This window comes from Aedes albopictus, chromosome 2 (assembly GCF_035046485.1).
Source record: "Aedes albopictus strain Foshan chromosome 2, AalbF5, whole genome shotgun sequence".
Classification (NCBI taxonomy): Eukaryota; Metazoa; Arthropoda; class Insecta; order Diptera; family Culicidae; genus Aedes; species Aedes albopictus.
In genome coordinates this window covers 56,328,615-56,344,290 of record NC_085137.1, presented here as the reverse complement: position 1 = coordinate 56,344,290, position 15,676 = coordinate 56,328,615, and the positions used below count along the sequence as shown (strand labels likewise).

The following is a 15,676-nucleotide window of genomic DNA, read 5'->3' as shown; positions in this document are numbered from 1 at the left end:
CAAAAAAAGTTGTTGAATATTACATCGAAATCACTGCAACCAAGTCGTTACATCGATCGATTAATATTACACAGCCCGATGTACTCGACGGCAGTTGATGTAATAAACAGAACCGATGTAATTATCGCGATGTAATAAATTCGACGTACTCTTTACGATGTAATGGAAGTGATGTAAAATAAACCTTATTGCTAAACCTCCCCGAATGGTTGATTAAATTGTATTTTTGACTTTTTTCGTTCAGAATTTCGTATAGTTACTTAAACTATACTAAATTCAAGTCGAAAAAGGACAAAAACCAATTTAATCAGCCATTGAGGAGAAGATGGTAAATAGGTGAAGAATGTTAGTTTAAAACGATGTTACTTTATATGTTTATTTTCTTTTACCAATATACGCATGTGTACATAAAAAATATATTTGGTGCTATCTTTAGCACGCAGGCATCATTTTTATATTTTGCACGTAGGTACTTGGCCGGCACGTCGAAATAGCAATTTTTCGATTATTAACGTGGTGCGCTCTTCGCTCTTCTGATGTTCACGTTCGCTACCGACGCTTCTATCGCGAATTTCGGGTACTTATCGCGTTCAGCAAGTGGAAGAGCGGGATCTCTGGAATGGGGACAAAGCGAATCAAAAATCTTGTAGTTATCATATGGATAAGACATGAGTGTCAGCTTACCGATTTTAACGGAGATTCCCACAGTACGCTGCTGACAAAGGCTTTCAGCGTGGACACATGCGGGCATCAGGTCCAAAATGGGCAGCACCAGATCCGCAGCTTGATGCGGAACTGTTTGCTCAGTCAGATCTTCGCCTTGAAGCGCTTCACCTTGGCGGATATCCGTTTCGGTATACTAACGTCTCGCCCCTGGAGATCGACTTCCGGCGAGAAGTATTCCGCAACGTTGGCTGCCATCCCAACCGAGCTGGTAGTCTAAATTTCCGCTGCCGCTTTCCGCTTATGGACAGTGCTGTTGTTGGAACTGCTTCCATTATCCTGACCTAGCAAAGGTGACCCTTGAGGCCATTCCCATGAAGTGCTGCAGTGGTGTATTCTTAATGCGGGCCTCTTCCTCACTCAGGTGGCCAGGTATTCGTTTCTCATACGGGCTATGACTTTCACATTGCTCGCTCCGTACACCTTGTACTCGTACCCGTTGATGTTCTCGGTACGCCGTCGTTGGAATCCGGATTTGTTCCGCTCGAAACTAATCTTGTCCATGTCGATGTGGTTACAAATAACGGGAGCCTGTAGGCGCAATTGTATCGATGTCTTCCGATACGATGTTTTGCATATGCTCTATCGACATTGCGCCGCGCCGGTATCGTGATCGATCTCGAACATGATAGCCGTCTCCGATTGGCCTTGAAAAATGTAGCTCCTATTTCCGCACTGCCAGGTGTTGTTATCGAACACCAACAGCGTGGTGTCGATCTGTACGTTCGACTCCCGACCGTATTTATTTGTAGGTATCGCTCGGGCAGACCCGAGCCATCAACGGTACCCAGCTGATGTTTCTCAACGTAGAATTCCGGCGTTTCCTGAAAGTGCTGCAGCAGCTGTGGGACGTGTGACACTCATTTTATGTGGCGCTGTAGATCCCGGACCTCCAGTCCGGAGGTGAGGATGTTGGCATCGCCGAAGCAGATCGCTTCCTGCACCACTATGGAGTACAGGAAAAAGATATTAAACATTACAAAATAAAAACAAAGTAAATATAATCAGAATCAGAGTTTTATAAGCGCTAGGTATAGCTATATATTTTTTTTGACTGAGTGAGAGTATAATCATTATCTGATCAATGGCGTGGCACAATAAAGGCTGGGCATCGAGAAATTCTGATCGAATTTAGATTACTAGTCTCGGCCCAGCTATCCTTACCTCCCCATGGTACCGGCCGGAAACTTATTAAATAGGTATCTCCGGTAGCTCTTCCATGGATTTTTATTTATGTCTCCTCAAGGGGCTAGTCGCTTGGAACATTGTGCCAAGAGGTGCCAAGCACACCGTCTTATACGCCGTGTGGCACACCGAGGCACTCTGAGGCACAATTTTGACACTTGAGTTTGGGTGAAAAAACTAGGCAACCATGTGCATTTGACCTGCAAAATGAAAACAAACAGTTGGTTGTCTTGGTAGTTGCCAAGCAAAATCTGAATCATCAAGCAGTGGCACTTCGGGGCACACTGAGGCACAATTCAATACCCGGTGGCACACTGAAAATAATTGGCGCAAGTAAAGATGTGCTCAGCGACTCCCCCTTGTGTCTCCTAGAGATTTTTTTACTCAGTCTTGCGCTAGGGAATTTTTCGTAAGTTGCTCGTTGTTGTTTTTTTTTTTCTCCAAGAGCTCTACATATGATTTTTTCTCCAGAAGCTACTTCTGGGTATTCTCAATTTAATTGAAAATCGACTAACGAAGTTGGATTTTCCTCCAAATCCATGCGTCGGACCTAACTTCGGAACTGGTGCGCTGTATAGTAAACCTGGTCTGCTATACAAGGATATGCCGTATTTACAAAATGGGGAGACTTGATCCCCCTTTTCTTGGTTTGTACTAAAGTTATAATTATCTGACACATTTTATCATTGAATAGACTAGAATTCCAAGTAAATAGGGGCTTCCGAATAGAATTTTATTTTTCACATGTATAATGTGTGTGTAATCCTCGAGGGATCAAGTCTCCCCATGTCACTGTTGTGTATACTAAGCTGAATTAATTAAAATATGTTAACAACAGCCTTATTTGGATCAATAAGTTTGAAAGTATTTTATCTAAAATATGTACTGTGAAATTTTGACACGATTTGGTTCAATTTTCATAAAGTTATTAAGATTTTTCGGAATCGCCTTAAAGATTTCTGACAGACTGAAAACAAACCATCAGCCGTTAAAAAATAATGCAATGTACAATCAAAATCACTTGTAGCCAAAACATAGTCGTTTGTCCAGGAGTAGTTTTGGAAAAAATATGCTAGAAGAAAAATGTTTTTGATTCCGAGCAAATTTGGGGGAACAAGTCTCCCCAGGGATCAAGTCTCCTCAGTCTCCCCTATACTAATTTAAAATAACTAAATTAACAGACAAAAGCTTTACACTGCTATTTCAGTGATGATATGGTGATAAATTTGCAAGTTTAGTCAAAATGTGCTTACATCTATGAAAAAGGCATAAATACATTTTATAAAGCCAATTTTGGTTCAAATTTGCCACAATAGGGATATAATCAAGTTTTGGAAAAGATAACTATGGATTAAACTGAGATATAACGCAGCCTTGCTTTTTGGCAAAACAAAAATCATTAAAACAGGTATAGCGGCAATTTTAGCAATTTTAAAGATCAAAATAAAATGAGTCCGTACTTCACCCAATCTGAATCTTATAGATTATTTCGTATGGTCATAGTTGCTATCACTAATGCTGAGGACAACAACCTAATTTGATTCAATTTAACACCATTACTCAATAAAAACTAGACAAAATACCAATGACAGACGTGCGTGCCGGCCAAAAGGAACTTGAGACACATTTGCAATTATTACAAAAGGATAAAGGACAGTTTATTTCAAAACATATACTGTATTTGATCAGTATTATGTGAGCTTTAAATTAATACATTCACTTTGCAAAACTGAATTACAGATGGGAAATAAATTAAATTTTACTGTGTATCCGAACGTATTGAACACCGTGTAGAAGTACATTTTTTTTGTTTTTCCGTTCTCTTAGTAGATGTTCTTTCTTCTATACCCTCAGCCAAATAGTATTTTGTTTTATTGTGATAAGTTGGTTGGCTGAGAACTGAGTGTCCACTACTAGGGTCCAAAAGGCTTATCAAAGAACTTTTTAATTTTGACGAAATCAACATTTTTCATTAAAAGTTCCTACTGTGGATTTAAATTTTAAATTTAAATTGCCTGAAATCTGTGTCCGTTAGCAAAAGTGCTAAGAAGTTGCCTAATCAGTTGAAGCATTTTGCGACATATAATTAGGGTGCCTGTACCAGTTATCGCACTACCTAAGGAAAACTACTTCTACAACAATAAGAAGAAGACCGACGGATGTCGTCGATATGTCAAATGATAGATTTGTTTTCATACTTTAATCTAATCTAATCTAATCTAATCTAACACAAACGCAGCCAGTACGAGAAAGCATCCTGGAAAATATTTGGGTTAGATTACGCCCAAGTATTTTTCTTGTCAGTATTGATACTTGCAGCATATCAGAAATATGATACAAGTATCAAAGCGGCCAGGCCTACTACGTTGTGTTTACCGCAAAGATGATGCTAGACCTGTCTAGATGTTAGCCAAAATACAACACTATCATCGAAACAGTTCTAGTATCTACAGGGGTGGAAGGATGCGTGGACATACCGTACCAAACGCTCCGATTTTTTTTAGTTTTATATAGTTGAGAAATATTTGTGAAATATAGTATATATATATATAGTTTTAGTAAGTCAATATTAATAATACAAATTTACCTGGATTCATCCTGTAAAGCAAAATGTTATTAATGATGTAACAAATTCATTGTCGCATAAATGTACATATGCAACTTTTTAAACTGAATGAACCTAATTGTCAAATAAGTTTGAAGAATTAGCTTGTTTTTTCCCAAAGATAAACAACTGTGATGACGACGCGTTTGATATAGATCATTCACGTATTAACTACGGCGATTTGGCGCCCAGCACCAAAATCGTACACGCAGGCTATAATGCATAACAAGCACGTACGACACTGGAGCAGATGCGCTGTAGTTACGCGCATGACATTGATAGGATTCAAATATTGAAGGGTGTAATCAGAACAAACTCACCCGTTTCTTTTTTGGTTCTGCTTATTTTCCGCAATCCAAGGAAAGTCCTTTTTGTGGCTACAGCTGCGCTTCCAGCGGCTCTATTTGGCAGCAGCAAGTATTGTTGAAACGTTCCGGACGATGCGGTTCCTACCTTGATGCGACCTTTGCAGCCAATCCCATCATTGATTTCCATGCGTTGAGGTATGCAAAACGTTTTATTGTGCTGCAACCAATCCGCTTCCACATCAGCTTCTCAAATATATCTTGAAAGTGAGAGTAAACAGCCAATTCCAGAACTTTAACAAAAAATCCGATTTTTTTTGCAGAAATGACAGCGCTGCAAAATTTTTCGTCTTCATAGATTTGTTTTCATACTTTACGGGAAAAATATAAAATCTGAGCCAAACCCACTTTTACTATTTATTACGGCGTGTGCCAATGATAGGAACCCTGTACCAGTTATGGACATACTTTTTAATTTCGGTTCCACTTCGCACTATTTACATGCATTCCTTATTGGATTTGCCATAACTGGTACACTATGGCGAAATAGGGTGCAAGGAAGCCGAAATTTTAAGGAAAATGATTTATTTCTATCATAATTTGAGCAAAATGAGAAATTTGAATGAGTGCAATCATCTTTTATGAACGTGATCTATTGTTCACATATTTTTTTCTTGATGATTTGTATCGTTAAAGATTGAAATTCAACTATGGCGAATTTGAGGTACTATAGCCATAACTGGTACACTGAGCCTATTGTGAATATGAGCCCTCCACGGTATCATTTATTTAGCTTTTATTGTGAGATTATCTTAACCATTCCGAAAATGGGTACCGCACGGTACTCCTGCATGAATTTCAGAAGGAACTTCTGGAAGAGTTCCACAAGAAATTTCAAGAAGAATACCAGACTGACTTTCTAGAGTAATCTTTGAAACTATATTCCTGGAAAAGTCCCAGAAGGAAGTCCTGGAAGAACTCCAGAATAGATTCCTGGTAAATGCCAGACGGAATTCCAGGAGGAATCCCAATAATAATTCTTTAAAGAATACCAGAAATAATGTCTGAAGTACCAGAAGGAATTTCTGAAAGAATACTATTAAAAAAAAAACTACTAGAGAAATGCCCAAGGGTTCCTGTAGAAATTCCAGCAGTTCCACAGCAGAATCCCAGAAGGAATTTTTGGATAATTTCCAGAACAAATTTCTTGAGGTTTTCGAGGAGAAATATAAGAAGAAGTTCTCGCACGAATACTAGAAGTAATTCCTGCAGATTTCTGTAAATTCCCGGGAAAATCCCAGAAAGATGTCCTGGAGCAAACCCTGGACTAATCTCAGAAGGTATCCCTGAATAAATCTTAGAAGATATTTTGAGGGAGGAATTCCTGCAAGAACACCAGCAATAATTCTCGCAGTACCAAAAGGGAATACTAGAAGGATTCCTAGATGAACACCAGAAGCAATTTCTGTATAAATATCAGAATTCCTGGAGAAAACCCACTAAGAATTAGTTGAGGAGTACTAAATGGAATGTTCAGAGGAATACCAGAGGGAACTCTTGAACAAATATTAGAATGAATTTCTGGATAAATCTAAAATAATTTCTAGAGGAACCACAGAAGGGATTTGTAGAGAAATCCCAGAAGAAGCTCCTGCAAGAATATCAGAAGTACCTGACATTTTTAGAAATGAATAAAATAATTTCTAGAACTTTTATCGCGAATCGCATATCTGTCCCATTTGCATAGGAAATCCAGCAAAGATGGGACTGATAGGCGATTCACGGCAGTTTATTGCATTTATTTATTTTTTATTTTTTACATTCAAATGAATTAATGTAACTTCTGGCTTAAATGATGAATTCTTTAACAAATTCCCGAACGAAGAAGAATGTGAGATATTTCAAATACACCGCTTGAAATTTTTTTAAAGAATACTAGTTTACCTCTCTACGAAATCGGATAGAATTTCATAGGAATTTATCGATTTTTTTCTGAAAATTTAGTTAGAGTTTTCAGCAAAAACATTTCGATTTGGCAAAAGTTTAACTAAAATTTTATTCAGGAAATTCATCTGATCAATTCATGAGTTCTTCCATAAATATCAATACCTAAAATATTTCATATTTTTTTTATTTAACTAGAAATCTCTCAGAGGCTGTCCATTAAGGTGAAACATCAAGAAGTCCCATTGCAATTTTGCATACAAACTTTAGAGGCACAAATTCGACGAACGAAACACGGAACCAAGGCGCACTTGTTTATCCTGGCTTTGCTCTCTTGCAAAAAGAAGCAGCTTTTCCTAATCAGGCGCATTTGTTTACGAACTTTTAAGATTGGTGCTCTTGAAAACGTGAGTAGGGGTCCAAGTCGGCCATTGTGGCAACCATATTTCTATTCTCTGAAGTTTATCCTTAACTACGTGGACTGATGTTTCGGTCATCTTAGAACACCCCCTCCTCCTCGTAGACGTTGACTACACAAAATGTAAATGTTTATGGATTTTGGCTAGATCCTGCCCAGCCACCCCCCACCCCCCTCATTAGAGTTTACGTATCCAGATCTCCAATATTTTATCCAAGGAATTCACGAATTCTCCAAGAATTACCTTATGATCACCTCCTAGACAAACTCATAAAGGAGTATGTGCTCCAAGCGTACTTGCAGTAGAATATAAGAAATCTCACAATATTCCAGAAAACCATTTAAATTGATTTTTACAACACACGAAACCTGAAAACCCCAATGAAATGCTTGAAAGGATTTTACCAAATTTTACTCTGAAATTCCAACAATTTTCCGCCTGACATTTTTTGCAATATTCTGCGAAAAAAAAACACAAAAATACATTTCAGAAGCATGTTTAGAACTATTCATGAGGCTCCAAACATTATTTTACGAATTATCTGCCAGTCGGTCTCACTCTAGGGCTGTCCATTTATTAAGTAAGAGTTTTTTTCGATTTTTAGACATCTTCTCCCCCCTTTGTATTTTTTTTTTTGTATGAACACCCAAATATTTTTGTATGACGCATATTTTACCGCCCCCCTCCCCCCACAAACCCTTACGTTATCAATGGATGGCCCCTAAATCAAGACCAACAATTGAACAGGCCGCATCAACATTTTATGAAAAACATGTTTCTGTCGACTTAAGGCCTTCTGAACTCCACCCACAATCCTCACCACCACTAATAGAAAGCGCAAACCTGCAACCCCCATCAAGCTTTCATAGCAGAAATGTGAACTAAAATTCAGCCACATCTAGTTTCTCCGTAGAGATCTTACCGTGTGAAGTCCAGGGAAAGCGGATCTGAACCGGATGGCCTACAACTTTCATGTCCGCTTGTCGACACTCCTTGGATCAGAAGTAAAAAGCACCCGATGTATGCAAATTGTCACATCAGATACTTTATGGGCCAATTGGTCGAACAAACGGTCAGCGTTTCCTCCAGCATGACGTCGCCGGCTTCGAGTGACTTGTCGGCGACCATACTAGTCCACCTTTGGGGTGCCGTCACGCTTTTGTTGGCCACATTCATTGGTTCGGGTGGTTAGAGCTAGACCGTGATCTCCTCAAACTTCACCGGTTCCACCACCACCGATTACTGCTCTTACAACCGCCTCTTGTCCGCTGCCTCGGAGGGATTTCGATACTTCGATCCCGACTTGCGTCGCCCGTCAACTGATGGATCCTTCAACCGAAGGACGATACTTTCGCCCGAAGAAGCCGGAGCATTTGTTCCCGTTACAGTGAACTGTAATAGAAAACATGTTAATTTTTATAATTGACTTCTCAAATAAGAGAAGATTCATTCACAATAAAACTATTCCACTTACCGTGTAAACAACCCGAACGCGCGATCGCATTGGGACTCGCATCGATTGTCAGCTCGGAATCCACCGTAAGGAAATGATAGCTCTCGTCCTTCTGGGCCACTTTATGCCTAACATCTGCGCCAGTTCATCATTGTTGATTCCCTCGCCAACGACTCGATCATGAACTGCCCATACCGGATGTCCTCCTGTACTTCAGCCTCCAGCGCTTCTGTTATCCGCCGGGCAACCAACGCTGGATACTGCCTTTTCTCGAAAGATTGTTTCTGGCAGGTTTCATAAGCTTAACACACCAGACACCGATTCCGACCCGCATGGCTCATTGCCGTGCACTAGTAAACGTTATTTTCCTGAAAATAAATAATATTATTATTATGATTGTTAGTTTTAGCACCAAATCCCGACTCACAATTTCTTAGGGCGCCTTCAGCGGAACCAGCTGGAACGCTTACTTTGAAGAGGGAGCTTGAGGGAAACCGGTGAAATCTCTTCGGGTGACAGCCGAATTGGCCGCTCACTATCATCCGCTTGCATTCAGTTTCCTGGTTCAGCATCAGCTCGTCGGGATCTTCACCAACTGTAAATTTGTTTAAAAAGATTACATAAGATATAATTTAGACTATTATTGTCTATCCGGTTGGAATCAAGACCGACATTCAATCAAAAATTGCCATTTTCATGGTCCACAAGTGTCGCAACTGTTTCGCATCTAGTGCGCTGTGTTGCTGACAACAACGGGAAGGATGCGCACTACTTTTGACATGATTAAAAAACGTCGCGAGTTGGGTCGCATCGCGACTTGATTGTGCGAAGTCCGGTTTGGTGGCGGCCCGACAATAACTTATCAAAATTGTTAAAATACTTACCAAAAGTAGATAAATAAATAAAATTACAATTACAATTACAATTGCATAAAAAAAAAAAAAACAGCAGCCACTCCGATGAGATGGAAAAAAACATGGCTGCTTGATCGGCCTGGATCGCGAGACTGCGGTCGATGACAGCAGTGTTGCGAGACATAATATTGCATCGCAAACTAATGTGATATGACATCGACTTTGTGTAATCGTACACAATGTTGGCACAACCAGTTGGTTGCAGCTGTTTCTGTGTAATATTCACATTTGCTCGATGTGAATATTACACAAACATAACGGAAAGGAGAATCGTTATTTGTTTTTTGTGTAATGTTGAGACAGATGTGATTCTACGCAAAATCGGTGTGATTGTGCATCTGAAAAAAGCGATTACATCGGTTTTCTGATACATCGGTCGCATTACATCGAGGCGGATTACATTATTTTTTGCTGTGTATTCCTCATCCGCCTTTCCGGAGGTTATAACTGCATCATCGTAATCATCCACAGCGGTCAAATCTTTGCGGCAAATTCGTCCTCTATGCCGTCGCTGACAACCAGTGGAAAGGGGAAGTGCTGGATGTGTTGGCCAGTATGTATATGGGACGCTGAACCATGGCAAAGTTAATACCGGGCGATGGCCAGGAAATTGGTTTGACAATTGTCTTCTAATAGAATTCTGTTGTGAAAGTGGCAGACTGGCAGGCAGCGGCGTTTGCGTCTTGGGAATGGGTTTTTCCAAGGGTAGAATCTATAACAGACCATGGCGGGGTCACAATTACACTTGAGCTTCTGGCTGACCTTCTGAATGCGTAAGTGTTGGTTTACCCGCAGCAGATACTCCCGAACCGATCGAATAACAATTACCGTCCGGGATTTGCGTGATGGAAGAAATTAAACCAACCGAGCTACGTTTTAATTTCTTTATTGCTCAACGAGCTAGTACGGACTGAACAAAAAAACTATACATAATCAAAACAAATCAGCATTTATGCTTTGTCGACAAACACATACACTCAAACATTTACACTCTTCATATGTCGTTGTTGCTACCAGGGGGCTGCCACTACTATTCTCCAACAGTAAGAGGTCGTCACATTAGTCTGGAATTTGGTCAGATGAGCGGTGATCAATCAACCAACAGATTCCGGTTGAAATTTGCTACACGACGTATGTATTGCAGGAATATCTGGTTGCCTATTGAAAAAAAAATTAAATAATTTAAAAAGTAGCAAATTAACACCACTATTGCCTTCAATATTAAACAAAATTTAGTGAAAACTGCGGCAAAACATGAAAAGCACAAATGATTTCTATCAAAACGCAAACTTATGTCGAATTCGTTTATTCCCGACGGTGCACTGCACCGGTGTAGCAATTGACACCGGAAAAACGAACGGTTTCGGTGCAATTTGTTGACAGCTTATGATGGTATTAGTAAGAGCGCGTGAGCGCGTCAATGAAAACAATAAAGGATATAAAAAATAAACATAATCAATGTTTTCATGATTTCCGTGATGAACAAAATTATTTTTATTTATTTTTATTTTTTTACTTTCTATATACAACTGAACAATTTTAAAAGTTTTCAGTAATCCTCTTGTACATGATAAACTTGTAATGATAAATCAGTAACAAATTTTGAAAACGACGTACAATCAATGGTGTAGCATTGATTATACGTCGTTTTCAAAATTTGTTACTGAAATGTTCAGGCCTCTGGCATCAATGAAATATATCGTAGCCAACATCTAACTGCCTTATACTCATATTCGTGCAAATTGAAATGAGCGTGTAATCAACAAACGCAGCTTTTGTTTGATGTTGTGAGCCACACACGAAATCACATTTACAATGCGTGTTTGTTGGGTTGCTTTATTCAACCAATCGCATGCTCCTCTTACCGTACATTAATATTAAAGCGAGTTTGAAGTGTTTTGTGATCATAACAGGTGGAAAAAATGATTCCAAAAACTGATCAATAAATCAAAATAAAGGTTAAACAAAAAATTGTTGATGTTTTCGCATTTGACAGTGGGCGCTATTTATTAGCGCCCAGGACATCCTGTCTACCATGATTCCAATGCATTGATATAGGCCGTGTCAGGGGCCTGGAAATGTTACTTAAAAATTGTTATCCATTGTTTTAACACTCCTACACTATTTACCCAAGTAACAATTACAGCTGAATAACAGCTTATTCAGCCAAAATTTTCAAAATCAAACTTGAGAGCGGCTTGTTCAGCTGTTGTACAACTATAATGTTTGTTGGGTATCTTCTTCAATTTCTTGTAATATTATAATTTTTCAATTAAAAACTACTTTTTAGAATTTAACAATTTCCGTTGCCCAATAAAAAGTATGCTAACATACAATTGTAAACAATCTACGTGCATAAATTTAAATGCAGTTCAATTGAAAACGTTCAGCTACAATGTAAAAAGGAAAATAAATAAATGTTTTTAAAACATAACGTTATTGAAACGCAACTCATATTAAAAACGCTTTAACCATCCTTTAGTGATATTTGGTTGACTTTCAATGTAATTCAAAAATTCAATATTTGTTGTAAGAAAAAAACATAATTTACGGTTTTTGAAACTGTTTGTACCTACAAAATGTTACTTCAGTAATATTTCAGTCCAATAGGGTCCTAAAATGAAAAATATTTCCCCAGTTTTGCTGCATAACACGAAAGAGCATGCTTTTCTGATCTCAATGGTAATTTTTCCGAACTTAAACAATAACAGAATAGTTAATAAACTTGAAAATAAAATAATGATGAGCAGGTCTTGTTTGACATTCGAGGTCAACCTTGACGTAACGAAAGTGAAACGGCGGGTTGCAAAAGACACCACATTGGCTCACTTTTGACAATAAATGCACCGACAAACCGACGTGACACTCTGTTTCCAAGATTGGCGAGAAATTCTAACCTCAAACAGTTTAGAAATCGTAACTCGTTCTGTCATTTTCGTCTTTTGACAAAAGAAACCTTGAAGAAGATGTCATAAAACAGCGCAAAAATTTCCAGCTGATCAATGTAAACATCACAACCACTCTTATTTCTATCTCACCAATAGAAGATACAATCAACCATGCAATGAAGCTATTCAAAGAAATCCTTCGATACAGGAAGCAAAATAGTCAATAAGTCCGAAATAAAATTTCCCAAACATAAAAACTTTCACAGGATGAAATTTCATTCCAACGTTCATAACGAAATATCTTCTGATTGCGCAAAACATTGAATGCAGGTTATTACTTCAAAATGTGTAAAATATTATGACAAGGTAAAGTTCCTGTACGCACGCACACATAAAGAGGAAGCTGTGTAAATCATCGCACAGATGGAGCTAGTGATTAAAAGGAGAACTTATTTGCCAAGAAAAATTGGAAAAGTTGTATGAGCTGGCACGTCGGTTTGTCGGTGATAAATGTTCCTGTTTGACATACACGGTAAACAAAATTTACCCAAAATTTAGTGCTAAACAAGGAGTGTTGCAAAAATTATTAAAATTTTTGAAAATATATTTTATGGGCTTTACCTAATAGGAATACTTAAAAAATGAGTAAACATGTCGTTTTAATCAATGCTTGATCGAATTATGCAGAAATTGAGATAGGCCTTTAGGAGCCTATTTGAATTATGTAATAGATTTCTATTCTATTCTGGGCTTATCAAAACTTTATTACGTAATTTTTTTTTTGTAATTGCGTTGCAAATTCCCCCACTTTTCACTCGCGGAAACAATGTTAAAACGGCCTACTTTTCTTCACTGAAGCAAAGGTGCCGAAAAGTAGTACTTTTCGGCACTCTTTAAAGTGCTGAAAAGTAGTACTTTTCGGCACTTTTACCAGCACACACTTTTTGTTAAGTATCGCTACTTACGTAGATACAGTTGCTGCTTCTACTTGCACTGAGCAGTTCGAATCAGAATCAGGACGATTCAGATTCTGATTTGAACTGACAATCAGGCGTAGAAACAGAAACTGAACCTACTTTTGCTTTTGCTTATGATGCGGCATGACGACGACGGTAGCTTGAAAACTTGCGACAGTTACCCTACCATAGCCTACCTGATCAAAGAAAATACTATGCACTACGTCCTGCATGGAGGCTCGCACGTGGTTGATGCTGATACACTTTTGTGTGGCTAGAGAGATTATACTGTACGGGTATTTTTGCAATTACAAAAAACTTTGTATGCAACGCGTTGCAAAACTCGATTTTTTCAGCACTCGTCGTATTTATCCAACTCGGCAAGCCTCGTTGGATAAACGTACAACTCGTGCTGAAAAAATCATCATTTTGCAACTTGTTGCATAAATAACTATTTCATGATCACCATGCGACAGAAAATTCTAATGATTAAAATCATTAAAAGTAATCCACATATTTGCGATACAGGTATGTTCCGTTTTTATCAACACGGTCCGCGATTTTCAGTTGACTAAAACGGAATAGTGATAAAAACGGAATAATTTTCTTTGACAAAATATTTTGCAACATTTTTATACAAATTGGACGATTTCCTGTAGAACACATTCCAAAAGTAAAAATATGCAGTTTTTAAAGAAATTTAATTGCTTTTGATGTCTTTTAGCACATCTTGGCTGCACAGTTCAAATTACAGTTTTCTGACTGTGACGTCGACAAGAGGTTTTCACCACCATCTTAACTTAACAGATTCCTTTGAAAGTTTCAACTAGGATACTACTTGATAATTCATGGGCTACAACTCCTAGCGGTGAGTCTTCGCCGAATGAAGCATTCGCCTCCACTAGTCTCGGCCGCTTCCAGTCACCCTCAACGTTTAGAGCCCTTAGATCCTCCTCAACTGCAAAAAGCCACCATGTGCGCGGCCTACCAAGAAGCCGACGGTCCCTATCTGGTTCTCTGCTGAATATGGTTATAGCTTGTCGTTCCTTCGGCATACGAGCTACGTGCTCAGCCCACTGCAGCCTGCCGTGTTTTATTCGCTTCACTAGGATACTTTTAGAATTCACTAGGATACTTTTAGAAAATCTTCAGGAAATTTTCTAAGCAATCACTTGTATTTTCTCCAGAATATTGGATTCTCCAAGAAGTTCCTCCAGAATTCTTGTAGGTTACCTTGTACCATGCCGCTTGTTTATCTTTTGGAATTCGATAAGGGTTGTCCATAAATGACGTAGCATATTTTAGACGATTCTTGACACCCGCTCTCCCTCGTAGCCTATTTTCCCATACCTAAAACATAGTTCGTAGCATAAGCAGAGGCTCCCCCCTCTCTCCTAAAATGCTACGTCATTTATGGACGGGACCTTAGAACTTTTAGAGAAAAGCGGTTCTGCCTCTTATGATTTCTTCAGAAATTCCTTCTCGGATCAACCTAGATGTTTTTTTTTAATTTCTCCTGGAGTTTCTTTGGGGATCCCTTCATATATTCCACCATAATTGGAATTTATTAACCATACTTATGCATTATGTTGGGAACAGCTCGCTGACGTTGTGTACGATTTGGGTCTGGAATGGCCCTAATGCACAAGGTGGGCTAAGAAAATCATTCTGGGATTTGACCTAGGTCCTAGTTCATCAATTCATTCAAGAGTTGCTTTGGAAATTCACCAAGATTTTACTTTTGAAAGATAGGAGTTTCTCCGTTTCTTCAAAATTTCCTATGGGAATTCCTATGGGAGAATGCTTTCTGAAATCCATCCAGGTTTTTTCCTAATATTTCTCCAGAGGTTCTTTCTGGGATTCCTTCAACAGTTTTTTTTCTAGAATTTCATCAGAAGTTCTATCTTGGATTCTTTAAAGATTTTCTTATGATATTTTTTTACTTTGTTTTGATATTTGTGCGCAGTAGAAACATTTACACCTACTGGAACTTTCAGAGATTTTCCAATACGATTCTATCTTTCATCTTTGTTATTTCCTCATGATTACTAGATGAACCAGCTTTGGGCTGAAAAACTCGTTAATAAAAATAATATTGCAAAACTAATTATCCCCGATTTCTTACTGCGTTTTCTGGGAATCTCCCAGCTGTTTAGTCTTGTAATCTTCCACGAGTTCTTACCTAAAATCCCCCAGAGGTTTCTTCAGGGATGATGTTCTGTATAGAAATCTCCGGGGAGTTATTCCTGAGGATCCCCCAGAAGTTCCTTGTGGGAATCCTTGA

At 38.6% G+C, this 15,676-nt stretch overlaps 1 protein-coding gene and 1 pseudogene across 2 annotated transcripts in view; both read right to left on the bottom strand.

Annotated features, from left to right (window-relative positions):
- LOC115265573 (EGFR adapter protein) overlaps nt 1-15,676 on the bottom strand; it is a 909,498-nt gene that overhangs the window by 471,480 nt on the left and 422,342 nt on the right. The window lies entirely within an intron of this gene.
- LOC109420543 (ankyrin repeat domain-containing protein 13B-like) lies at nt 347-8,084 on the bottom strand (annotated as a pseudogene).